The sequence below is a fragment of the Schistocerca gregaria genome, chromosome 4 (assembly GCF_023897955.1).
Source record: "Schistocerca gregaria isolate iqSchGreg1 chromosome 4, iqSchGreg1.2, whole genome shotgun sequence".
In the NCBI taxonomy this organism is placed as follows: domain Eukaryota; kingdom Metazoa; phylum Arthropoda; class Insecta; order Orthoptera; family Acrididae; genus Schistocerca; species Schistocerca gregaria.
Genome location: NC_064923.1, coordinates 22,141,420 through 22,153,662, shown reverse-complemented (window position 1 = coordinate 22,153,662; position 12,243 = coordinate 22,141,420).

The window sequence follows — 12,243 nt, the reverse complement described above, 5'->3', positions numbered from 1 at the left end:
ACTGCGCATGGTCACTGTTGTATTCAATCCCGATGCGATAACTGTGTTTCATCAACACTCTGATAATCCACAGATTACAGAATGCTTCCAGATATGAATCGGAAACTACTACTGGTCTTCCAGGGAACGATCAAAGCGTACACTGTTTGAGACATTACTAACATGGAGGAATGTGCGCATGGTGACTGTTGTATTCAATCCCGATGCAATATCTGTGTTTCGTCAACACTCTGATAGTCCACAGATTACAGAATGCCTGCAGACGTGCATCGGGAACTACTACTCGTCTTCAGGGAACGATCAAAGCTAGACACTTTGAGTTATTACTCCCAAAGAGGAAAGTGCGCATGGTGAATGTTGTATTCAATCCCAATGCAATTCCTGTGTTTCATCAACACGGATAGTCCACAGATTACAGAGTGCCTCCAGATGTAAATCGGAAACTACTACTGGTCTTCCAGGGAACGATCGAAGCGTAGATTCTTTGAGACATTACTCCCATGGAGGAAAGTGCGCATGGTGACTGTTGTTTTCAATCCCGATGCAATTTCTCTGTTTGATCGGCACTTTGATAGTCCACAGATTACAGCGTGCCTCCAGATATGCATCGGAAACTACTACTGGTCTTCCGATGAACGATCAAAATGTAGACTGTTTGAGACATTACTAACATGGAGGAAAGTGCGCAAGGTGACTGTTGTATTAAATCCCGATGCAATTTCTGTGTTTCATCAACACTTTGAAGGTCCACAGATTACAGAATGCCTCCAGATGTAAATCGGAAACTACCACTGCTCTTCCTGGGAACGATCAAAGCGTAGACTGTTTCAGACATTACTCCCATGGAGGATAGTGCGAATGGTGACTGTTGTATTCAATCCGGATGCAATTTCTGCGTTTCATCTACACTCTGATAATCCACAGATAACAGAATGCTTCCAGATGTGCATCGGAAACTACTAGTGGTCTTTCTGTGAACGATCAAAGCGTAGACTGTTTGAGACATTACTCCCATGGAGGAATGTGCGCCTGGTGACTGTTGTATTCAATCCCGATGCGATAACTGTGTTTCATCAACACTCTGATAATCCACAGATTACAGAATGCTTCCAGATGTGCATCGGAAACTACTACTGGTCGTCCAGGGAAAGACTAAAACGTAGACTGTTTGAGACATTACTCCCATGGAGGAAAGTGCGCATGGTGACTGTTGTATTCACTCAAGATGCAATATCTGTGTTTCACCAACACTCTGATAGTCCACAGATTACAGAATGCCTCCAGACGTGCATCGGGAACTACTACTCGTCTTCCAGGGAACGATCAAAGCGTAGACACTTTGAGATATTACTCCCAAAGAGGAAAGTGCGCATGGTGAATGTTGTATTCAATCCCGATGCCATTTCTGTGTTTCACCAACACTCTGATAGTCCACAGATTAGAGAATCGCTCCAGATGTGCATCGGAAACTACTACTGATCATCCTGGGAAAGATCAAAGCGTAGACTGTTTGAGACATTGCTCCCATGGAGGAAAGAGCGCATGGTGACTGTTGTATTCAATCCCGAGGCAATATCTGTGTTTCATTAACACTTTGATGGTCCACAGATTACAGAATGCCTCCAGATATGCATCGGAAACTACTACTGTTCTTCCAGGGAACGATCAAAGCGTAGACTGTTTGAGAATTACTCCCATGGAAGAAAGTTCGCATGGTGACTGTTGTATTCTATCCCGATGCAATTTCTCTATTTCATCAACACTTTGATAGTCCACAAATTACAGCATGCCTCTAGATATGAATCGGAAACTACTACTGGTCTTCCGATGAACGATCAAAGTGTAGACAGTTTGAGACATTACTAAAATGGAGGAAAGTGCGCCTGGTGACTGTTGTATTCAATCCCGATGCGATAACTGTGTTTCATCAACACTCTGATAATCCACAGATTACAGAATGCTTCCAGATGTGCATCGGAAACTACTAGTGGTCTGCCAGGGAACGATCAAAGCGTAGAGTGTTTGAGACATTACTCCAACGGAGGAAAGTGCGCATGGTGACTGTTGTATTCAATCCCGATGCAATTTCTCAATTTCATCAACACTTTGATAGTCCACAAATTACAGCATGCCTCTAGATATGAATCGGAAACTACTACTGGTCTTCCGATGAACGATCAAAGCGTAGACTGTTTGAGACATTACTAAAATGGAGGAAAGTGCGCAAAGTGACTGTTGTATTCAATCCCGATGCAATTTCTGTGTTTCATCAACACTTTGAAGGTCCACAGATTACAGAATGCCTCCAGATGTGCATCGGAAACTACTAGTGGTCTTCCAGGGAACGATCAAAGCGTAGAGTGTTTGAGACATTACTCCCATGAAGGAAAGTGCGCTTGGTGACTGTTATATACAATCCCGATGCAATTTCTGTGTTTCATCCACAATCTGATAGTCCACAGATTATCGAATGCGTCCAGATGTGCATTGGTAACTAATACTGGTCTTCCAGGGAACGATCAAAGCGTATACTGTTTGAGACATTACTCCCATGGGGGAAACTGCGCATGGTCACTGTTGTATTCAATCCCGATGCGATAACTGTGTTTCATCAACACTCTGATAATCCACAGATTACAGAATGCTTCCAGATATGAATCGGAAACTACTACTGGTCTTCCAGGGAACGATCAAAGCGTACACTGTTTGAGACATATCTCCCATGGAGGAAAGTGCGCATGGCGACTGTTGTATTCAATATCGATGCAATTTCTGTGTTTCATCAACACTCTGATAGTCCACAGATTACAGAATGCCTGCAGACGTGCATCGGGAACTACTACTCGTCTTCAGGGAACGATCAAAGCGTAGACACTTTGAGATATTACTCCCAAAGAGGCAAGTGCGCATGGTGAATGTTGTATTCAATCCCAATGCAATATCTGTGTTTCATCAACACTGATAGTCCACAGATTACAGAGTGCCTCCATGTGTAAATCGGAAACTACTACTGGTCTTCCAGGGAACGATCGAAGCGTAGATTCTTTGAGACATTACTCCCATGGAGGAAAGTGCGCATGGTGACTGTTGTATTCAATCCCGATGCAATTTCTCTGTTTGATCGACACTTTGATAGTCCACAGATTACAGCGTGCCTCCAGATATGCATCGGAAACTACTACTGGTCTTCCGATGAACGATCAAAATGTAGACTGTTTGAGACATTACTAACATGGAGGAAAGTGCACAAGGTGACTGTTGTATTCAATCCCGATGCAATTTCTGTGTTTCATCAACACTTTGAAGGTCCACAGATTACAGAATGCCTCCAGATGTAAATCGGAAACTACCACTGCTCTTCCTGGGAACGATCAAAGCGTAGACTGTTTCAGACATTTCTCCCATGGAGGATAGTGCGAATGGTGACTGTTGTATTCAATCCGGATGCAATTTCTGTGTTTCATCAACACTCTGATAATCCACAGATAACAGAATGCTTCCAGATGTGCATCGGAAACTACTAGTGGTCTTTCTGTGAACGATCAAAGCGTAGACTGTTTGAGACATTACTCCAATGGAGGAATGTGCGCCTGGTGACTGTTGTATTCAATCCCGATGCGATAACTGTGTTTCATCAACACTCTGATAATCCACAGATTACAGAATGCTTCCAGATGTGCATCGGAAACTACTACTGGTCGTCCAGGGAAAGACTAAAACGTAGACTGTTTGAGACATTACTCCCATGGAGGAAAGTGCGCATGGTGACTGTTGTATTCACTCAAGATGCAATATCTGTGTTTCACCAACACTCTGATAGTCCACAGATTAGAGAATCGCTCCAGATGTGCATCGGAAACTACTACTGATCATCCTGGGAAAGATCAAAGCGTAGACTGTTTGAGACATTGCTCCCATGGAGGAAAGTGCGCATGGTGACTGTTGTATTCAATCCCGAGGCAATATCTGTGTTTCATTAACACTTTGAAGGTCCACAGATTACAGAATGCCTCCAGATATGCATCGGAAACTACTACTGTTCTTCCAGGGAACAATCAAAGCGTAGACAGTTTGAGAATTACTCCCATGGAAGAAAGTGCGCATGGTGACTGTTGTATTCTATCCCGATGCAATTTCTCTATTTCATCAACACTTTGATAGTCCACAAATTACAGCATGCCTCTAGATATGAATCGGAAACTACTACTGGTCTTCCGATGAACAATCAAAGTGTAGACTGTTTGAGACATTACTAAAATGGAGGAAAGTGCGCCTGGTGACTGTTGTATTCAATCCCGATGCGATAACTGTGTTTCATCAACACTCTGATAATCCACAGATTACAGAATGCTTCCAGATGTGCATCGGAAACTACTAGTGTTCTGCCAGGGAACGATCAAAGCGTAGACTGTTTGAGACATTACTCCCATGGAGGAATGTGCGCCTGGTGACTGTTGTATTCAATCCCGATGCGATAACTGTGTTTCATCAACACTCTGATAGTCCACAGATTACAGAATGATTCCAGATGTGCATCGGAAAATACTACTCGTCTTCCAGGGAACGATCAAGGCGTAGAGTGTTTGAGACATTACTCCAACGGAGGAAAGTGCGCATGGTGACTGTTGTATTCAATCCCGATGCAATTTCTCTATTTCATCAACACTTTGATAGTCCACAAATTACAGCATGCATCTAGATATGAATCGGAAACTACTACTGGTCTTCCCATGAACGATCAAAGCGTAGACTGTTTGAGACATTACTAAAATGGAGGAAAGTGCGCAAAGTGACGGTTGTATTCAATCCCGATGCAATTTCTGTGTTTCATCAACACTCTTATAGTCCACAGATTACAGAATGCCTCCAGATGTAAATCGGAAACTACTACTGGTCTTCCAGGGAACGATCAAAGCGTACACTGTTTGAGACATATCTCAAATGGAGGAAAGTGCGCATGGCGACTGTTGTATTCAATATCGATGCAATTTCTATGTTTCATCAACACTCTGATAGTCCACAGATTACAGAATGCCTCCAGATGTGCATCGGAAACTACTACTGGTCTTCCAGGGAACGATCAAAGCGTAAACTGTTTGAGACATTACTCCCATGGAGGAAAGTGCGCATGGTGACTGTTGTATTCATTATCGATGCAATTACTGTGTTTCATCAACACTCTGATAGTCCACAGATTACAGAATGCCTCCAGACGTGCATCGGGAACTACTACTCGTCTTCCAGGGAACGATCAAAGCGTAGACACTTTGAGATATTACTCACAAAGAGGAAAGTGCGCAAGGTGAATGTTGTATTCAATCCCGATGCAATTTCTGTGTTTCATCAACACTCTGATAGTCCACAGATTACAGAATGCCTCCAGATGTAAATCGGAAACTACTACTGGTCTTCCAGGGAACGATCGAAGCGTAGACTCTTTGAGACATTACTCCCATGGAGGAAAGTGCGCATGGTGACTGTTGTATTCTATCCCGATGCAATTTCTCTGTTTGATCGACACTTTGATAGTCCACAGACTACAACATGCCTCCAGATATGCATCGGAAACTACTACTGGTCTTCCGATGAACGATCAAAGCGTAGACAGTTTGAGACATTACTAACATGGAGGAAAGTGCGCAAGGTGACTATTGTATTCAATCCCGATGCAATTTCTGTGTTTCATCAACACTTTGAAGGTCCACAGATTACAGAATGCCTCCAGATGTGCATCGGAAACTCTTACTGGTCTTCCAGGGAACGATCGAAGCGTAGACTATTTGAGACATTACTCCCATGGAGGAAAGTGCGCATGGTGACTGTTGTATTCTATCCCGATGCAATTTCTCTGTTTGATCGACACTTTGATAGTCCACAGATTACAACATGCCTCCAGATATGCATCGGAAACCACTACTGGTCTTCCGATGAACGATCAAAGCGTAGACTGTTTGAGACATTACTAACATGGAGGAAAGTGCGCAAGGTGACTATTGTATTAAATCCCGATGCAATTTCTGTGTTTCATTAACACTTTGAAGGTCCACAGATTACAGAATGCCTCCAGATGTGCATCGGAAACTACTAGTGGTCTTCCAGGGAACGATCGAAGCGTAGACTGTTTGAGACGTTACTCCCATCGAGGAATGTGCGCATGGTGACTGTTGTATTCAATCCCGATGCGATAACTGTGTTTCATCAACACTCTGATTATCCACAGATTACAGAATGCTTCCAGATGTGCATCGGAAACTACTAGTGGTCTTCCAGGGCACGATCAAAGCGTAGACTGTTTGAGACATTACTCCCATGGAGGAAAGTGCGCCTGGTGGCTGTTATATACAATCCCGATGCAATTTCTGTGTTTCATCCACAATCTGATAGTCCACAGATTATCGAATGCGTCCAGATGTGCATTGGTAACTAATACTGGTCTTCCAGGAAACGATCAAAGCGTATACTGTTTGAGACATTACTCCCATGGAGGAAACTGCGCATGGTCACTGTTGTAATCAATCCCGATGCGATAACTGTGTTTCATCAACACTCTGATAATCCACAGATTACAGAATGCTTCCAGATGTGAATCGGAAACTACTACTGGTCTTCCAGGGAACGATCAAAGCGTACACTGTTTGAGAAATATCTCCCATGGAGGAAAGTGCGCATGGCGACTGTTGTATTCAATATCGATGCAATTTCTGTGTTTCATCAACACTCTGATAGTCCACAGATTACAGACTGCCTCCAGATGTGCATCGGAAACTACTACTGGCCTTCCATGGAACGATCAAAGCGTAGACTGTTTGAGACACCACTCCCTTGGAGGAAAGTCCGCATGGTGACTGTTGTATTCTATCTCGATGCAATTACTGTGTTTCATCAACACTCTGATAGTCCACAGATTACAGAATGCCTGCAGACGTGCATCGGGAACTACTAATCGTCTTCAGGGAACGATCAAAGCGTAGACACTTTGAGATATTACTCCCAAAGAGGAAAGTGCGCATGGTGAATGTTGTATTCAATCCCAATGCAATTTCTGTGTTTCATCAACACTGATAGTCCACAGATTACAGAATGCCTCCAGATGTAAATCGGAAACTACTACTGGTCTTCCAGGGAACGATCGAAGCGTAGATTCTTTGAGACATTACTCCCATGGAGGAAAGTGCGCATGGTGACTGTTGTATTCAATCCCGATGCAATTTCTCAGTTTGATCGACACTTTGATAGTCCACAGATTACAGCGTGCCTCCTGATATGCATCGGAAACTACTACTGGTCTTCCGATGAACGATCAAAACGTAGACTGTTTGAGACATTACTAACATGGAGGAAAGTGCGCAAGGTGACTGTTGTATTCAATCCCGAGGCAATTTCTGTGTTTCATCAACACTTTGAAGGTCCACAGATTACAGAATGCCTCCAGATGTGCATCTTCCGATGAACAATCAAAGTGTAGACTGTTTGAGACATTACTAAAATGAAGGAAAGTGCGCCTGGTGACTGTTGTATTCAATCCCGATGCGATAACTGTGTTTCATCAACACTCTGATAATCCACAGATTACAGAATGCTTCCAGATGTGCATCGGAAACTACTACTGTTCTTCCAGGGAACGAGCAAAGCGTAGACTGTTTGAGAATTACTCCCACGGAAGAAAGTGCGCACGGTGACTGTTGTATTCAATCCCGATGCGATACCTGTGTTTCATCAACACTCTGATAGTCCACAGATTACAGAATGCTTCCAGATGTGCATCGGAAAATACTACTCGTCTTCAAGGGAAAGATCAAGGCGTTGAGTGTTTGAGACATTACTCCAATGGAGGAAAGTGCGCATGGTGACTGTAGTATTCAATCCCGATGCAATTTCTCTATTTCATCAACTCTTTGATAGTCCACAAATTACAGCACGCCTCTAGATATGCATCGGAAACTACTACTGGTCTTCCGATGAACGATCAAAGCGTAGACTGTTTGAGACATTACTAAAATGGAGGAAAGTGCGCAAGGTGACTGTTGTATTCAATCCCGATGCAATTTCTGTGTTTCATCAACACTTTGAAGGTCCACAGATTACAGAATGCGACCAGATGTGCATCGGAAACTACTACTGGTCTTCCAGGGAACGATCAAAGCGTAAACTGTTTGAGACATTACTCCCATGGAGGAAAGTGCGCATGGTGACTGTTGTATTCATTATCGATGCAATTTCTGTGTTTCATGAACACTCTGATAGTCCACAGATTACAGAATGCGTCCAGATGTGCATCGGAAACTACTAGTGGTCTTCCAGGGAACGATCAAAGCGTAGACTGTTTGAGACATTACTCCCATGGAGAAAAGTGCCCATGGTGACTGTTGTATTCAATATCGATGCAATTTCTGTGTTTCATCAACACTCTGATAGTCCACAGATTACAGAATGCCTCCAGATGTGCATCGGAAACTACAACTGGTCTTCCAGGGAACGATCAAAGCGTAGACTGTTTGAGACATAACTCCCATGGAGGAAAGTGCGCATGGTGACTGTTGTATTCAATCTCGATGCAATTACTGTGTTTCATCAACACTCTGATAGTCCACAGATTACAGAATGCCTGCAGACGTGCATCGGAAACTACTACTCGTCTTCAGGGAACGATCAAAGCGTAGACACTTTGAGATATTACTCCCAAAGAGGAAAGTGCGCATGGTGAATGTTGTATTCAATCCCAATGCAATTTCTGTGTTTCATCAACACTGATAGTCCACAGATTACAGAATGCCTCCAGATGTAAATCGGAAACTACTACTGGTCTTCCAGGGAACGATCGAAGCGTAGATTCTTTGAGACATTACTCCCATGGAGGAAACTGCGCATGGTCACTGTTGTATTCAATCCCGATGCGATAACTGTGTTTCATCAACACTCTTATTATCCACAGATTACAGAATGCTTCCAGATGTGCATCGGAAACTACTAGTGGTCTTCCAGCGCACGTTCAAAGCGTAGACTGTTTGAGACATTACTCCCATGGAGGAAAGTGCGCCTGGTGACTGTTGTATTCAATCCCGATGCGATAACTGTGTTTCATCAACACTCTGATAGTCCACAGATTACAGAATGCTTCCAGATGTGCATCGGAAAATACTACTCGTCTTCCAGGGAACGATCAAGTCGTAGAGTGTTTGAGACATTACTCCAATGGAGGAAAGTGCGCATGGTGACTGTTGTTTTCAATCCCGATGCAATTTCTCTATTTCATCAACACTTTGATAGTCCAAAAAATAACAGCATGCCTCTAGATATGAATCGGAAACTACTACTGGTCTTCCGATGAACGATCAAAGCGTAGACTGTTTGAGACATTACTAAAATGGAGGAAAGTGATCAAGGAGACTGTTGTATTCAATCCCGATGCAATTTCTGTGTTTCATCAACACATTGAAGGTCCACAGATTAACGAATGCGTCCAGATGTGCATTGGTAACTAATACTGGTCTTCCAGGTAACGATCAAAGCGTATACTGTTTGAGACATTACTCCCATGGAGGAAACTGCGCATGGTCACTGTTGTATTCAATCCCGATGCGATAACGGTGTTTCATCAACACTCTGATAATCCACAGATTACAGAATGATTCCAGATGTGAATCGGAAACTACTACATTTCTTCCAGGGAACGATCAAAGCGTACACTGTTAGAGACGTATCTCCCATGGAGGAAAGTGCGCATGGTGAATGTTGTATTATTTGTCGATGCAATTTCTGTGTTTCATCAACACTCTGATAGTCCACAGATTACAGAATGCCTCCAGATGTGCATCGGAAACTACTTCTGGTCGTCCAGGGAAAGACCAAAGCGTAGAATGTTTGAGACATTACTCCCATGTATCTGTGTTTCATCAACACTCTGATAGTCCACTGATTAGAGAATCGCTCCAGATGTGCATCGGAAACTACTACTGGTCTTCCAGGGAACGATCAAAGCGTAGACTATTTGAGACATTACTCCTATGGACGAAAGTGCGCATGGTGACTATTGTATTCAATCCCGAAGCAATTTCTGTGGTTCTAAACACTCTGATGCTCCACAGATTACAAAATGCCTCCAGATGTGCATCGGAAACTACTACTGGTCTTCCACGGAACGATCAAAGCGTAGTCTCTTTGAGACATTACTCCCATGGAGGAAAGTGCGCATGGTGACTGTTGAATTCAATCCCGATGCAATTTCTGTGTTTCATCAACACTCTGATAGTCCACAGGTTACAGAATGCCTCCAGATGTGCAACGGAAACTACTACTGGTCTTCCAGGGAAAGCCCAAATCGTAGACTGTTTGAGACATTACTCCCATGTAGGAAAGTGCGCATGGAGACTGTTGTATTCAATCCCGATGCAATTTCTGTGTTTCATCAACACTCTGATAGTCCACAGATTACAGAATGCCTCCAGACGTGCATCGGGAACTACTACTCGTCTTCCAGGGAAAGATCAAGGCGTAGACTGTTTGAGACATTACTCCCATGGAGGTAAGTGCGCCTGGTGGCTGTTGTATTCAATCCCGATGCGATAACTGTGTTTCATCAACACTCTGATAATCCACAGATTACAGAATGCTTACAGATGTGCATTGAAAACTACTACTGGTCGTCCAGGGAAAGACCAAAGCGTAGACTGTTTGAGACATTACTCCCATGGAGGAAAGAGCGCATGGTGACTGTTGTATTCACTCCCGATGCAATATCTGTGTTTCATCAACACTCTGATAGTCCACAAATTAGAGAATCGCACCAAATGTGCATCGGAAACTACTACTGGTCGTCCAGGGAAAGACCAAAGCGTAGACTGTTTGAGACATTACGCCCATGGAGGAAAGGGCGCATGGTGACTGTTGTATTCTCTCCCGATGCAATATCTGTGTTTCATCAACACTCTGATAGTCCACAGATTAGAGAATCGCTCCAGATATGCATCGGAAACTACTACTGATCTTCCTGGGTAAGATCAAAGCGTAGACTGTTTGAGACATTGCTCCCATGGAGGAAAGTGTGCATGGTGACTGTTGTATACGATTATGAAGGAATTTCTGTGTTCCTAAACACTCTGATAGTCCACAGATTACAGAATGCCTCCAGATGTGCATCGGTAACTACTAGTGGTCTTCCAGGGAACGATCAAAGCGTAGACTCTTTGAGACAATACTCCCATGGAGGAAAGTGCGCATGGTGACTATTGTATTCAATCCCGAGGCAATATCTGGGTTTCATCAACACTTTCAAGGTCCGCAGATTACAGAATGCCTCCAGATATGCATCGGAAACTACTACTGTTCTTCCAGGGAACGATCAAAGCGTACACTGTTTGAGACATATCTCCCATGGAGGAAAGTGCGCATGGCGAATGTTGTATTTTTTGTCGATGCAATTTCTGTGTTTCATCAACAGTCTGATAGTCCACAGATTACAGAATGCCTCCAGATGTGCATCGGAAACTACTACTGGTCTTCCAGGGAACGATCAAAGCGTAGACTCTTTGAGACATTACTCCCATGGAGGAAAGTGCACATGGTGACTCTTGTATTCAATCCCGAGGCAATATCTGTGTTTCATCAACACTTTGAAGGTCCAAAGATTACAGAATGCCTCCAGATATGCATCGGAAACTACTACTGTTCTTCCAGGGAACGATCAAAGCGTAGACTCTTTGAGACATTACTCCCATGGAAGAAAGTGCTCACGGTGACTGTTGTATTCAATCCCGATGCGATAACTGTGTTTCATCAACACTCTGATAGTCCACAGATTACAGAATGCTTCGAGATGTGCATCGGAAAATACTACTCGTCTTCCAGGGAACGATCAAGGCGTAGAGTGTTTGAGACATTACCCCAATGGAGGAAAGTGCGCATGGTGACTGTTGTATTCAATCCCGATGCAATTTCCCTATTTCATCAACTCTTTGATAGTCCACAAATTACAGCATGCCTCTAGATATGCATCGGAAACTACTACTGGTCTTCCGATGAACGATCAAAGCGTAGACTGTTTGAGACATTACTAAAATGGAGGAAACTGCGCAAGGTGACTGTTGTATTCAATCCCGATGCACTTTCTGTGTTTCATCAACACTTTGAAGGTCCAAAGATTACAGAATGCCTCGAGATGTGTATCGGAAACTACTAGTGGGCTTCCAGGGAACGATCAAAGCGTAGACTGTTTGAGACATTACTCCCATGGAGGAAAGTGCGCCT